The sequence below is a fragment of the Alnus glutinosa genome, chromosome 10 (assembly GCF_958979055.1).
Source record: "Alnus glutinosa chromosome 10, dhAlnGlut1.1, whole genome shotgun sequence".
NCBI classification, from domain to species: domain Eukaryota; kingdom Viridiplantae; phylum Streptophyta; class Magnoliopsida; order Fagales; family Betulaceae; genus Alnus; species Alnus glutinosa.
The window spans coordinates 15,267,710-15,283,146 of NC_084895.1; the positions used below are offsets into that span (position 1 = coordinate 15,267,710).

Consider the following 15,437-nt stretch of genomic DNA (forward strand, 5'->3'; position numbering starts at 1 on the left):
TTAGTAAAATCATTAACTCGATTGGCAATGACATTTGATTATAAGCATATATAAAACCGAAAACAGACTTACATCATCAAAGCTCAACTCCGTTGCAGTACTCGTGGGTACACTTACTCCTGAGCTACTACGAGTGGACACTCTCTTCCTCCTAGTGCAAGTCCTGGCGTTGTGGCCAACCGCTCTGCACTTCGAGCATCTCATGGTTACACCACCTTTCCTCATGCAATATGGATTTTTTGGCTCCTTCGGACCCCTTCTCCTAATCTTCTTTGGCCTTCCTGGGGTAGGTCTAACAGTAGGTGGATCCACTTCATCTTGGCCGGTTCTTATCCATTGGTCCTCGCTTGGCACTGGGTATATCATTGGGTCGTATGCCTTCCTGTAATTTTCGACACTGTAATACTGATGCAGGTACTGCTCAGGCTTGGATGAGTTATGTAAGATGGCTGAGATGGCATGTGGGCATGGAATGCCAGTCATGTCCCACTGCATGCACCCACACGTACGATGCGCCAGGTCGACGACAAATGTGCCATAACTGCACTCAACTTCGTATAGTCCATCCCCAGCATAATGTGCAGTGCACTCTGCAGCATCCTTTCCACATTGTTCTAACTTCGCCACTATCTTCGGGCACCATTCCCTAACATACTCCCTAATTCCCTGCCTTTTCTTCTGGTACCGCCTCATCAACTTCTTCCTGATCATCTCTAGCATGGTAAGGATTGGCTTGTCCCGTGCTTTGATAATATACGAATTGAAGCACTCACAGAGGTTGTTCATTACCAAATCGCACTTCGGGCCTACGTCGAAATAAGCCCTAGCCCAGGTATGTGGGTCAATCTTCTCCAAGTAAGCATGTGCGCCTGGACTCATCCTCTTCATTGCAGCCATTTCCCGGTCAAATCCATGAATATTATAGGCGGAAGCTGCCTTCCACAACTTATCCTTCAAAACCAATCCTTTATGCCTATCACCCCTAAAGTTCGCATATAAATGTCTCAGACATATGCGATGCGAGGCGGTTGGTAGCACATCCTCGAAACTAGGAATCAAACCCTAGGCACAAAACAACATAATACAAATAAATAATAAATAATAAATAATAAATAAAAATCAGTGAAAAATTATGAAGAAACAACAATAATTTAATATTGAAACTAAGCAAAGCAACATACCTTTTGCCTATCAGAGATGAATGTCCACCCATTACTTCCATTTGGACCAAGGTCAGCCACCAATGTCTCTAGAAACCAACTCCAACTGTCCTTATTTTCAGCTTCAACCACAGCCATGGCAATGGGATAAATGTTGTCATTGGGATCTCTCCCAACAGCAGCCAACAGTTGCCCCCCATAGCGTCCCTTGAGAAAGCATCCATCCACAGCTATCACAGGCCTACAAGCCTGTCTGAAACCGTCTTTGCATGCTGCCAAAGACATATACAACCGTAGAAAAGTAGGTGGGACATCTAAAGTAGGTCGTTCAACTTTCATCAACATTGTACTCCCTCTATTTGTTTGCCTAACCGTTGCACAATAATCCCATAGCCGCTTGTACTGCTCTTTGTGCTTACCTTCTATAAATTCTTTGGCTTTCACCTTAGCACTGTACAGTTGCCTAAAACTGACATCAACATTCCATTTCCTTTTTACATCGTCATGGAGAGCTGTAAGTGGATAGTTTGGCTGTATCTTGAATTTGTGGAACATCCTGTCCGCAATCCACCTAGAAGTTACAATTGAGGACTTGTAACATCTTGTACACCGGTGGTTAGGGTTCAGTGACTTAAGTATAAAAGTCATCTCACCCGGTACCAATGAACCATAAACTCTCCAAGGACAACCCTTGGCATTATTCCTGCAGACTCCAATGATCCGGTCCCCATCATTTTTTGTGAACTGAACATCCTTTCCCCTGAACAAATTGTATTCCCTCACAGCTTTCCTAAATTGAGCTGCTGACTCAAATGACATGCCCACATCCAAATGCGGGTCTTCCATGTCCACATCTTCGAATTGAGAAACCCTAGTAACACACCGAACCCCACTAGTCGCCTCAAACTCCTCATCACTTTTAGGAGGACTTACCAAAACATCACTTCTGGCCAAATTAGAGGATACCTCATCCTCTTCCTCATCATCCAACAATTTAGATGGATATTCTAACCCACCAACATGAGTCCTATCTTGTTGGGCTGCCTCTTCATGGCCACCATCACCACCCTCCTCCTCACCGGAATCACCACCCTCCTCAGAATCACCCTGCTCATCAAAATAAGAATCACTATCTTCTGATTCGTCAGGTACATCCCATGCATCGTTCTCATCATCACTCATCAATGCCCTCCAGTATGGGTCATTTACATCCTTCATCCTCCTTTCCTCAACTCCATCATCCTCTTCAACCTCACTCACATTTGGGACTAATTCATTAGCAGACTTTGAAAAAGCAACAATGTATAGCACAACAAGTTTATGACCTAAAAATACATCAGCCATTTTCACGACATCCTCATCTGAGGTTAACAAAACTAACCCGTCTTCTAATTCTTTAGCGGCCTCACAATAGTAAACAAGGTCACCTGGATGGTATCCAAATTTTTTAACTACATTTTCGATCTCAAAAAATGATAGACAATCCAAGTCATAAGGTTCTTCATACAACCCTATATTCCCACCAATATACGTGCACCTATGTCGCCGGTCAAACCAGCCCCCATAATGAACCCTAAAAATCACATCATTGCTTGCCATTGTATATGCCGGCTGCTTGACACTACACATATAAAATATAAACTAATATGAGTATTTACTAATATGTGTATGAGTTGCTTGAATTCATTTCTGTGTTAACTTAAGTTTTTAAGAATTTTTTTTTTTGTTGTTAGGGCAAATTTTTACTACATGTGCTTACCTATCATCTTCATATATATGAAAATATCATTATGTTATCAAACCCTAGATTAGAGGTATTTTTATTAACTCCAGGTCTAGTATACATATATTTCTGGAAAAGTAAAAAGTCAGTCAAAGTGTTTATTAATTGTTAATGCTTATAGAAGCAGTACTGTACTTTAGATACAAAGTAAAATTTCAAGTTGTAAGATTCTATAGAAGCAGTACTTTAGATAGTAGTTTAGATACAAAGTAAAATTTCAAGTTGTAAGATTCTATAGAAGCAGTACTTTAGATAGTAGTTTAGATACAAAGTAAAATTTCAAGTTGTAAGATTCTATAGAAGCAGTACTTTAGATACCTAATTGTGATTATTTGATGGATTAATTGTTAAATCTGTTCTAAACAATTAAATAAACTCATCAGGTTGAACGAAATGTAATCTACACATTTTAGACAATTGTAGACCATCCTATTTTGACCTTTTCCCCCCTTTACGAAGACATTCGGGACCACCTAAGAGAAGAGGATAAATATAAACAAAAAAAGTTGTGGACCACCGAAACATATTTTTTAGTACAAAACCATCATATTCCCAACGTTTTCCCCATTACAAAGACATTCGGGACCACTGACAAAGGGTAAACACGACAACCGTGCAAGACCACTACAGGAAAAAAAATAAAAAAAAGTAACAAAAAAGTTAAAAAATCAACAAAACCATCGACTTTATCGCACAAAACAACAACAACCACACAGAATGTCCGAGTGAAATTTTGCTTTCACTCCGACTTCGACAACAACAACACACTTTCTAATTTTAATGAAAGAGTGAAAGTCGGCCGATACCTGAAACAAGGGTGACCTTTAAGTGCGAATCTGGGTTTGTTCCAATTTTTTTGTACGAATCTGCCGTGCGTCAGGTTCGAAGTGCAAGTCTTTGGTTCTAGAAGATTTCTAGGGTTTCTAAGTGTAGAAGACGGGTTGTGCGGCGCTCAGTGAGTTAGGTCACTCTTTGTCTTAGTTCTTCACGGGGCATTTCCGGTTTTTTGGATGATAAAGTAAGGGCATATTCGTAATCTAACACCCCATCATTTACATATTCGAACGGTATATTTAGGGAGGCTAATTTCGTCCTTCATTCCACTGCAGCTGAGGGCAAAACGGGGAATAAAAAGGGCTGGGACCGTTGACCGACTTTGACCGTCTATTTTAACCAGGAAGACTGACGGAAGGGGGTAAAGTGCGTAACAGTGGAAGTTGAATGCTCATTTTCGGTCAAGTTGGTAGTTCATGGGGGCATATCACATTTTTTGGTAGTACATGAGGGGGAAAAGGTAATTACCCCATATATATATTATATTTAAATATTTGAAAAGAAAAAAAAAATTCGTTAAATACTTAATACTGCACGTGTTCTCTCTCTCTCTCTCTCTTCGTCAGTACTGCACCACCGGCCAGCTCCTCGACCATCGCGTGGTCGGCCTTCCTGACGTCTCTCGCTGGCTCTCTCTCTCTCTCTCTCTCTCCTCGTCAGTACTGCACCATCGGCCAGCTCCCTGACCACAGTGTGGTCGCCCTTCCCACTGGTGACACGCCCTTTCTCTAGCCCTCTCTCTAATATCTCGCTCTCTCTCTCTCTCTCTCTCTCTCTCTCTCTCTCCCTCTCTCTGTATCTCTCTCTCTCTCTCTCTCTCTCTCTCTCTCTATATATATATATATATATATCTCTTTCTCTCTCTATCTCTCCAAACTCTGGCCGGCCAGTACATCATCGGTGGGTAAGACAACAGTACCCTCTCACTCTCTCTCTCTAATACCTCGCTCTCTCTCTCTCTCTCTCTCTCTCTCTCTCTCTCTCTCTCTCTTTCTCTCTAATACCTCTGTATCTCTCTCTATCTCTCCAAACTCCGGCCGGCCAGTACATCGTCGACGACGAGTTGGACGAAGATCCGGAGTGGATCTCGCTGGATACATTGGTCCTTTCTCCGGATCCAGTGAGATATACGTACGTATACGTATATCGTATACAATATTAGGAAGGAAAAAAAACAAAAAAAAAACAAAAAAAAAAAAAAAAAAAAAAGAAGAAGAAGAAAAGAACAGATCGATCTGTTCTTTTCTTCTTTTTTTTTTTTTTAAGCAATAATACTGATTTTGGCGACGTGTGTTAAGAATACGTATAAAAACAATATATAATTTTTCATTTTTTTTTTTAAAAAAAAAAGAAGAGAAAAATACATTTAGCCATGTGTATAAAATACACGTGGCTAAATAGTCATGTGTATAAAATACACGTTGCTAACTGCACATTTAGTAACATTAGGATCAACCACGCGGGACCCACGCGGCCAACTGCACGTAGCTAATAGTTAGCAATGCGTATGACCCTCATACACGTGGCTAACTGTATGTGGCTAAATACCAAGTTTTTTGTAGTGCCCGCCTAATACAAAAATATCACTATTTTTAAACGGTTTCAAACCGTCTAAAAATGATAAAAAAAAACTTTTTGGAATTAAAATTGTACAGAATATCCCGTCAAAAAATTAAATTTTAGACAGTTTGAGAAAAACCATTCGAAATTCTAAATGATTTTGCCCAAACCATCCAAAATTAATAATTATTTGGTTTTTTTTTTAATATTAATTAGTTTTTTAATATTAAAACTAATTAATATGGCCTGATTCGAGACATACGTCCGATCAAATTTGGTTTAAGATCTAGATCATATATTATAGAAAATTCCACTTTAACTCTTTTAAATTGTTGCCGTTTTTGTAATTACTTTCTGAAATTTCAAAAACTCTAATTTGGTGTATACATATTTATTTTTTATTTTTTAATTTCACTCATTCGTTAGAATATTTTATTAAATCCTGTCAAAATTCTCAATATACTAATGTTTTTTTTTTTTATAAAAAAATATAAGATTCAAGCGTGAGTAGTTTTGCAATTCCGTTAAATTCAAACCAACGCGCATACTTCCTTGCAATTTCTATTTTCTTTTTGTATTTTCTTTTTTTTTTTAATAAAAAATATAGGTATGTTGAAAATTTTGACATCTCTCCGTTAGAATATACCGGAAAATCTTAATGAAGTGGTGAAATTAAAAAAATTAAAAAAATTGATACACTATATTGAGAATTTTTGAAGTTTAAAAAGGTAATTACAAATGTAATGAAAATTTAACAAAATTAAATGAATTTTCTCCTATATATATTATATATAGCTGAGGTCAAGAGATCAAAACCCTTGAAAAACACTGTAATATAGTCAAAATATTGTTATCTTACGTGATTCAGTTATGTCATGATTGATTTGAGGTATTTCTATTTTGATTTACACTAAAAGAAAAGAAAAGGAGAGAAAAGAAAAGAAAAGAAAACATTAATATAAGATGTGCCAAGGTTGAACTGGTTGAAAAAGAATGATGCTTCATCTAATTTGAAATCGACTTAATTAATTAGTATATATTCACTTATGCCTTCCAAATTGCTTCTTGTAGTCTTGTAGATTAAAGTCATGAAATTAATTAGTCCTAAAACATCAAATTAACGATTAATCAAATCTCCTCATTCCTATGACATAGACCCTAAATCATCTGGATTCCAATTTTCAAACATTGTGAAGTTTAAGTTAAATCAAATTTAGCATAAGCCTGATAACATGGTTTACTGACGTGGCAGACCTGCCACTCAGCAGTGTTGAATTTTGAATTTATTTTTAGTTTTTCAATCTATTTTATTTTTCATGTCTTTTAATCCTATTTTCTTCTACCTTTTATTTATTCCGGGTATTAAAAAGTTTGAAATTGACAAAGCTTTATAAATTGAACGTGATCTCTTCAACAAATTAATTCGAGCATTCTAAGTCTCCAGTGATCTTTCTTATCTATGCTATGATTTCATGTCAAATTATCAACTGTCAGAAAAACTTAAATTAATAGAAAAAAATGAATTAATTAATTATTTATATTCTACCACGAACGTTTTGCATTTTTTTTTTTTTTGGATATAAAATCTCAAGTATAATTTATGGAAAAACTAAAAAAGGGACATAAAAAAAAAAAAAAAAAGAAGAATTTATGAAGTTCAACAGCATCCTGTATATTTTTTGTTTTGTTTTAAGAGATATGTTATTTGTACAACTTCTACACAACAATGTTAATGTGTCCAATATTTTTTTAAAAAGAAAAACAAATAAATAAAAATGAAAATATTGGACACATAAGCATTATTGTGTAATTGTTGCACAAAATTGTTATGCTAACATATCTCTTGTTTTAATTATGTTCAATTATCATGCTATTTATTTACACAAAAAATCAGATCGAAAGATAATGACAACGTAATTTATTTTATCATGATTTAAGTTTTCTTGTTCTCCAGGTAAATTAAGCTTATTTTAGTTGTAGAAAAAGACTACACGTAATATATGTTTACATGTAATCACATTAAGATTAAGACGAATAATTGCTAGACTATAGTTTTTCAATGAAATCATGCCCTAATTATATATGTCAAATTTTTCTCTATGAAATTACTTACCGCTTTCCACGATCACCAAACGGTTCCTTGTTCAACCAACCTTATTTCCCACTACCAATATTTATTTTCAAGTATACAAAAAAAATTTAGATCAATCATCTTTGTATTCTTCTTTGATTGTTATATATGAATCTCTCCCCCCAATAAAATTAGCACTTGATATTTAAGTTATGAGAAATGTTAGAACATTTATTGTGGTTCTTGTATTTTTTTGTGCTGATTTCGCACTTTTTTTTTTTTTAATTTTTTTTAATAATAAAAAAAAAACCTTGAAACCGGTTCTCTCTATTTCTCTTTTCTTTTGTGCTAAGTTAGCATAGAAAAACAAGAGAATGACAACAGTAGATGTTCTACCATTTCTCTTAAGTTATATTGGAATTGATTTTTTAATTTGAGCTTGCATGAATGTTGCATTGGTCTTATTTTATTTGAGTAATGCTACTTTTCATACCCATTTCACATAGACTGACGTCGACGTGACGTGTTTTAAGCGATAAGTATGTGATAAATGTTACTCTTCACACCGATTAAAGTGACATGTTTTAAGTGATTTTTCTTGACAATTACTAGCTTAAAAAATATAAAAAAAAAAAATTACTTAAAATTTGTCATGTCAACTGATATAAAATAAATGTGAAAAGTAGGATTATTCTATATTTTAATTGTGAATGAATTGTTTGACATTTTCATTCAGGCTTGTATTATCAAAAAAATGTTTGAGTATCTCCTAGTATTTTTCTAGAATGACATAGATGTAATTAAAAAATTATATCTATGTCATTTTGGATGATATAGATGTAATTTTTTAATAAAAAAAATTACATTTATGTTATTTAAGGAGAATACCGAAATTCTATATTGTTTATAAAATAGAATAAATGGAGTTGAGGTTGACTAAGATTGTAAATATATTTTCCGACATGGAATAGAATTGTCCACCGTCCACCGACACGAACGGGTGATCTCTCTCCTCACGCAGCATGAGATGAACCTCTACTGCTGAGTTCCATCTGGGACACGAGTACTTTCTTTGACTATTTTTGCTGGATTCCGCTTCGGGAAATGCTTATCTTACAACTCCCACCCAACCCCCACTCACATGTGTGTGGGACCCACATGCATGGGACCCACACACATGTGAGTAGGAGTTGTGCAGAAGTTGGGTGGGGGTTGTGAGTGTATCATCTCCCTTCGGCTTCTATACGGTACTAAAAAGTACAGCATAGATGCTGCAGTTTAAAAACTACAGCGTTTTGCCATTTACTCCTAGTATAAACTTAAAACTACCGCATGACTTAAAAAGAACGGCACCGTTTACTAACTTCACTAACAGCACCGTTTAGCGTTTACTAACATGACTAACCGCAGACCCACGGCAGACCCAGAGAAGAAGAAGACCCCGATCTTTGTTGTTCAGGCTTGACAGAAAGAACCCAAAAACAGAGGAAGATGTTATTATAGGTACTTGCATTTCAAAATTTTTGCTTGAATAAATGTGTTCATATTTTCGGGGGGTCTTTCTTCAATTTCGGTTAAGAAAAATGATCGTTACATTCAGTAGCTAGAAAGCCCAGATCTTTGTCTATGTTGGATCCAACTATCATAATGCCAAACGGTTGGTTCTATAGTTCTGGAATCCCTGATATTATCGCATGGATCTTGACTAAAATCCCTATTTTTGTGTGATTTCGTAGAACATGTTTTGGTTGGTTTTCTGGTTCTGGAATCCATGATATTATCCCAAATATCTTGACAAAAATCCCTTTTTCTGTGTGTGATTTCGTAGAACATGTATTGTGCAATTGATAATTTTTTGTTAACGGAGATAATTTATTTGTGTTGGAGAAATAGATTGTCATTTTCCCAAGCAAACTTTTGTGATGTGGCTAGTCATGACAAATTGTTGAACCACAGGAGATCGATTAGCTCAATGGGCATTCAGAGGAGATATTAGTTGTGGGTTTTGTTGCAATGGAGTAGAAAGTCGAGATCACATCCGTGCCAGAATTTGAACAGATGTCATGGGCTGGGAGTGGATGTTTGGAGGAAAAAATCCTTGCTGCCAACACTGCAGATTGTCTATGTTAAGCATGGAAGTCATCAAAAGACAGAAGATCAGATTTAAGGAACGAGTCTTTGTTTATTTGCCATAACTGGAGTATCAAAGAGTTGTTTTTTTGATTAGTGGGATTGAGTTTCTTTTAGGTTTTTTTAGTTGGTGTTTGGTTTCTGAAGAATTACTGTATACTTGGTCTTTGTTAGTAAGTGGTTGCTGGGTTTTGATGGGTTGCTGGTTGTTTTGGGATACTGATTTTTGCTTCCTTTTGTTCAGCTATTTTTAGCTGTTTGGGTGTATTTTGTTTTCAGTTGTCTATGGAAGCAAAAACCCAAAAGGAAGCAAAAACCAGTATTTGGAAGTAGAGAGTCTGATGTCATCTTGGCTTTGGAAGTTCTTCATATTTTTCATTCCCGCTGCAATTGTGCAATTGAAAAGTCATATTTGCTGTGAATGTTTACGCTACTCAAGTCAGAGACGTTAGGCTGCTGCTGTTAGTCATGTTAGTAAACGGTGCTGTTTAGTGAAGTTAGTACACGGTGCCGTCCTTTTTTAAGTCATGCGATAGTTTTAAGTTTACAGAGACTACATGAGTAATAAAAAAAGAGAACCGATTCCCGTACAACACTTTTACAACAAGTGTACAACAACTCTTTCACATGGGGTGAGCCCTACAGTGTGTGGGGTCCACCCCATATGAGAGAGATGTTGTACACTTGTTGTAAAAGTGTTGTATTTTTATAAATTTTCATAAAAATACGCTGTAATTTTTTAAACTACAGCATTTATGCGGTACTAAAAAGTACCGCATAGAAGCCTAATCCCATTTTTGCTAATGGTAGGTACGGGGAATCTATCTATAGACTATATATATATATATATATATATATATATATATATATATATATATATATATATATCTCGGCTGCTTTAATTTTGTTTTTTGGTTTTTTGGTTTTTTTTTTTTTTTTTTTTTTTTTTTTTAAGTGTCGGCTTTAATTTGGTTATTTATATAGCAACTAATTTCAGCCAAAATTTCGACGTTAAGGAAAGGACACGTTGAACAGGAATCAAATTAAAGCTTTTTTCTTATTTTTGACTGTTTCGCCGGACACCCAAAAATAAAAAAAAATACCAATCTACAAATGTTTTCAGTTGATTATAGAAAATAGTTAATGCTTTTCATTTCCGTGAACTATTTTTTAAGACTCTTTCACACTTTTGTGGAAGCAATTGTACTATCTAAGATCCTTTATGAAGTTTATTTGTCTTAATAAGTCTAGAACTGCCTAAATACTTGTCCGATCAGATGGACATTACAAGAGTTTTTTCACAATTGTCTTCTCAAATTACAAGCAGTATGAGTATGCAATTATACTCGATCTCAATTCTACCATCGAAGGCCTTTCTATGATCTCATAAACTCTCTTCCTCCGTAGCTCCAATCCTCTTCATGGTCTCTCTCTTTCTCGCAACCCTTTCGGTTATATGAAAATATAAAAAATATTGAAATTTTTTTTATACGAACCAAATACTGAGAAATATAAAAAGGTTCAAATTAGTTCTCATTTTCCCTGTTGCAAAGAAGGCAATTAACGATGTTCAATTTTTTCCTTAATTAACCGCAAGCCAAAGGATTATCATTTTATGATAATTAAGCGGAAAACATTTTACGCCTCTTCATGAAAGTTATTTTCTTTACTCAACTATAAATATTCTCAACTTGATGAGCATTTTACGTTTTGCTCCAAACACTTTAAAAAAAAATTTCTTCAAAAATATTTTACGTTGAAACAAATAAAGTATTCTTTTTTTTTTTTTTTTTTTTAATTTTTTTTTTTTAAACTGATCGATTGAGCAGAGCCGCTCGTCTTTGTTCCGTGTAACTCTAGATCTGATTAATAAATAAGCAATATTATAGGGCTACTTGAGCAGTTGAGCGTGCGTCAGTCAGTCAGTGTACCAAAGTTACCAAACTACCAAAGTGAGAAATTGTCCACAATGTCCAGCCCTGAGCCCAGTGAGCCTAGTGAGCCAGTAAGGCAGTAACTTTGGTACAGTAAGCCAGTAAGGCAGTAAGCAATAAGCATTAAGCCGGTTGTTAGTGTATTATAAATTATATAATATATATTAGTGTATTATAAAAATTATAATTATATATAAAATAAAAACCGGTTGCGGTTACCCGGTTATTAACCGGTTTTTTAAAGAGTAATAACCGGTAACCGCAACCGGATACCCGGTTATCCGGTTGCGGTTATTTCCGGTTTTCCCGGTTAGTGGTTATCGCCGGTTATTAACCGCACCGCTTGTACACCCCTAATCGATACTAAAGATTGTAGCATATATATCATGTGTTGACGTTGATAGGTCAATCATTAGCGTCCATACTTATGTTTATGCTAATAGTCTATCATTAGCGACGACTATTATGAACACTAATGACTTAAAAAAAAAAATTAAAAAATTAAAAAAATATATATTTTGAATAATCCATTAGGGTCGACAGTGATTGACTTTTTGGTCGACGCTAATGGACAAATTTCTTGTAGTGGCAAAATAAGGATCCTTGTCAATGAAGCCATGAAGGATCAAAGTTTTTTATTTTTATTTTTTTATTATTTTTTTTTTTTTTTACCACTCGAAGTATAAGCAGTTTGCATGTAGCGCCCCAGTTTTTAAAACATATTAATAATTTGATTAAAAAATGAAAAATGATTATTTATGTGAATAAATAAACGTTCAATTGTTTTATAAATATTTTCAACTAATTTAATGAACTGTGTTTTAATAAAACCGATAATTAATTTATAACCGAATATTACTGAGTTAATAAATAGATAAGATAATTAATCACTAGATTAATTAACGTTGTTGTTATTTCAGTAAATGTTTATAATTGTGCAAAATATGATTTATCATAATATTATTCGGTATAATAATATTATCTTTATAATAATAAAATAACATTATTTATGAAACAAACCCGAATGAAAATTTTAATGAAAAAGATCGTATTAAAAAGAACTAGGTATAAAATTATTAGGGGTCTCCATGTGGTATCCCTCACGCTTTATTCCTCTAAGGTATTTTAAAACACATCCTTTCAGCTCCCTCGTCCTCCACTATGTTTATTATAAACCCTCCAGCCTGCTCTCCAGCTCCTACACTCATTACCCTCACGTTTCATCAGCTTCTGCACTCATCACTCTCGCACTTATAAAACAGAGCATTGTCCCTCTGCAAATCTCGCACCTCTCAGTGTATTCACTGAGCTATTCCATCTTCCTTAAGGTATTTCTTTCTTTTTCTTCATTATTCTTTTATTCTTTTCTCGGCTGAATCCGAGTGTGAAGAAAAGATTGGGAGTCTGCGAGAGATTAAGAGTGAGGGAGAGACTGACTAAGAGGGAGAGCTAAGAGAGAGATTCAGAGAGAAGCAACAAATTAAGTAAACAGAGAGTGAGACAGCGAGAGATTAGAGAAGAGAGGGAGAGAAACATAATTGAGGGAGATCAAACCCATAACTGTGAACCATCTAGTGAAGCCGAACCTTCAAAACCCAGCAGATTTCCAGCTGAAACCCACGGCAACCAGAACCAGCCCGTGCAACCCGGTGAAACCAAGAGCAACCCAGCACCATTCCAGCAAGCCGGCCTTCGGTGCTTGAACCCGTGGACTGTGACCAGCAGCTCGGCAGCAGCCAAAACCAGCCGAACCCCACGAACCACGCAGACCATGCAGCTGGAACCGTGAACCACGACCCGTCAACCCAGCTGAGACCCGCGACCCAGAGATACCGTAGCAGACCTGAGCAGAATCCGTCGACGCCGGTGACCTGTGAGCCGTGGAGAACCGAAAGAGTGAATCCGTGCGCAGAGCCGAGATCAGAGAACCCATAACCCAGAAATGGGGCAAACCCGACTGATCCGTGGACGGTGACCCGGAACCCGAATCCCGTGAGCCCATATCCACGAATCAACCAGACCCGGCCCACGAACCGACTTCAGTCCAGAACCGCAAGCCCAACCCGGCAGTGACTCCTAAACCGTGACACGAACCCGGAAACCCGACCCGCCGGCGACCCGTCTCCGGCAGACCTTTCCGGCGACTCTCCGGCGACTTCCAAAACTCACCATTTTCACTGGATTTTCTAGTGAAAATCCTCAATGTGAGTTTCTAAGTTTTTAATTAACTCAATGGTATATATTTACATAAAATCAAGTAACTAGTATATTAGAATATAACTTTAATAATTATAGAATTGAATATTCTTATTTATGTATATTATATTTTGAAAAATATATATACTCTAAGGTATTGATTATGTTTGATTATTGATAATTAATGAGTGATGTTATTTAAACTAAGGGCTTGATTAATTATAAAACTCTAGAATTAAAGAATGATTTCATGAGTTTAATCATGTAATGCATTGTTTTAGAAATTGAGTGTTATGGAAATTGAGCATGCTGTATTATTATGATTTCTCAAATATATTGGTTGAAATAATTGTTAATATGTTTTGTTAATTGGTTTGGTAATTGGATTGATGTTCCCTAAAAGTGATTAGGTTTTGTTAGAAAAATACATAGGTTTCTTGTTGGTTGATTTCTCTATGCTATAGAGAATGATATTAAGAATTTTAGGACTCGAGTGATTACTTGAGACCTAGATTAGATGTTATTCCAAAGTATTGATTTGCTAATTGATTAAGTAAATATTAAGTTTTAACCATGTTGAGTGTTCATAAATGTAAGTGATTTTCCAATTAATAGATGATCGCTTATATGTATGTGTCTATGTATAAAAATAGAATTCATGTTGAGGCATGAGTTTCTAGAAAGTAATGATATTGACCTTGTATGCACATGTATATGTGTTTGATGCAGATGATGAATTGAGACAGCACAAAAAAGACTGTAAGTATTTTTATACTTACTGAGGGTAGTACTGGATTTCAATAATGTTGTGTTTATGTTTTATTTTAATTGGATGCGTGTGACTGATTATTGCATACTGTTAATAATCAACCTATTAATATTGGGCGCAACGTCTCCCAAAGGTTCATGATAGAGTTGAACCGGAAACAATAATAATCATATTGATTGGAACGGCTTTCAAAGTACTAGAGGAGGGAGGTCTCCGATAGTGCGAAAACAAGTTAATTAAAATGTAATGTAGAGGGAACGGCCTCGAGAAAGACGCTGACCGGGGGAACGGCCCTTACAAGAGAGGAGTGTAATCACTATATAAACTGTTAAACTTTGCATGAAAACTATCACCACATCATTATGTCATATCCGTGCCTTAAAATAACGCATAAATCATGATGTTGTTGAATGACAGTTAGCTCACTTATGGAACTATGGGATTGTGGTTATAACCACCTTCTCATAGATGATTGTGCAGGCACAGACACTGACGAATATCAGGATTATCAGGAGCCTTATGATGATCCTGGTTTCATAGATGAGACTGTCTAAAGTCCCCTTTTTATGATAGACTTGCGGAACAGTTTATCTTCCATGTCGTATTTAAGTTTTATTTTATGTACTTTCTAGACATCTTATGCTTTATTTTATGGTTTGTAATATGACTACCATTACATAGGACGTGAGCCGTGGTGGCCCTTATGTTATTGCTTTTGTGTGTATTTGTTTGTAAGACCTTTTATTATTATTTTAATGTAAGTTGAGGTATTTCAATTAAAGCTCTATGTGTGTTGAAAGGGAATTGTCCCTATCGATGATGTTTAAAAAAAAAAAGAAAAAGAAAAAGATGAATTATATTTTCCGCTGCCAATTTATACTCTGATGATGTAGTAATGCCACGTGGAAATCGAAATTTTCACTTACGCCTTTTTGTAAAAGGCGGGGCGTTACATTGCAGTTATAATTTCGTAGTTTAAAAATTTTTAATGTTAATATCC

General features: G+C 35.6%; 1 long non-coding RNA gene across 1 annotated transcript; it reads left to right on the plus strand.

The window, feature by feature from the left end:
• Nucleotides 1-12,738: 12,738 nt before the first annotated feature.
• Nucleotides 12,739-15,218, plus strand: LOC133880099 (uncharacterized). The gene is made up of 3 exons (XR_009902187.1): nucleotides 12,739-13,676; nucleotides 14,398-14,427; nucleotides 14,906-15,218. It is a non-coding gene; the product is annotated as an uncharacterized LOC133880099 (long non-coding RNA).
• The last annotated feature ends 219 nt before the right edge of the window (nucleotides 15,219-15,437 follow it).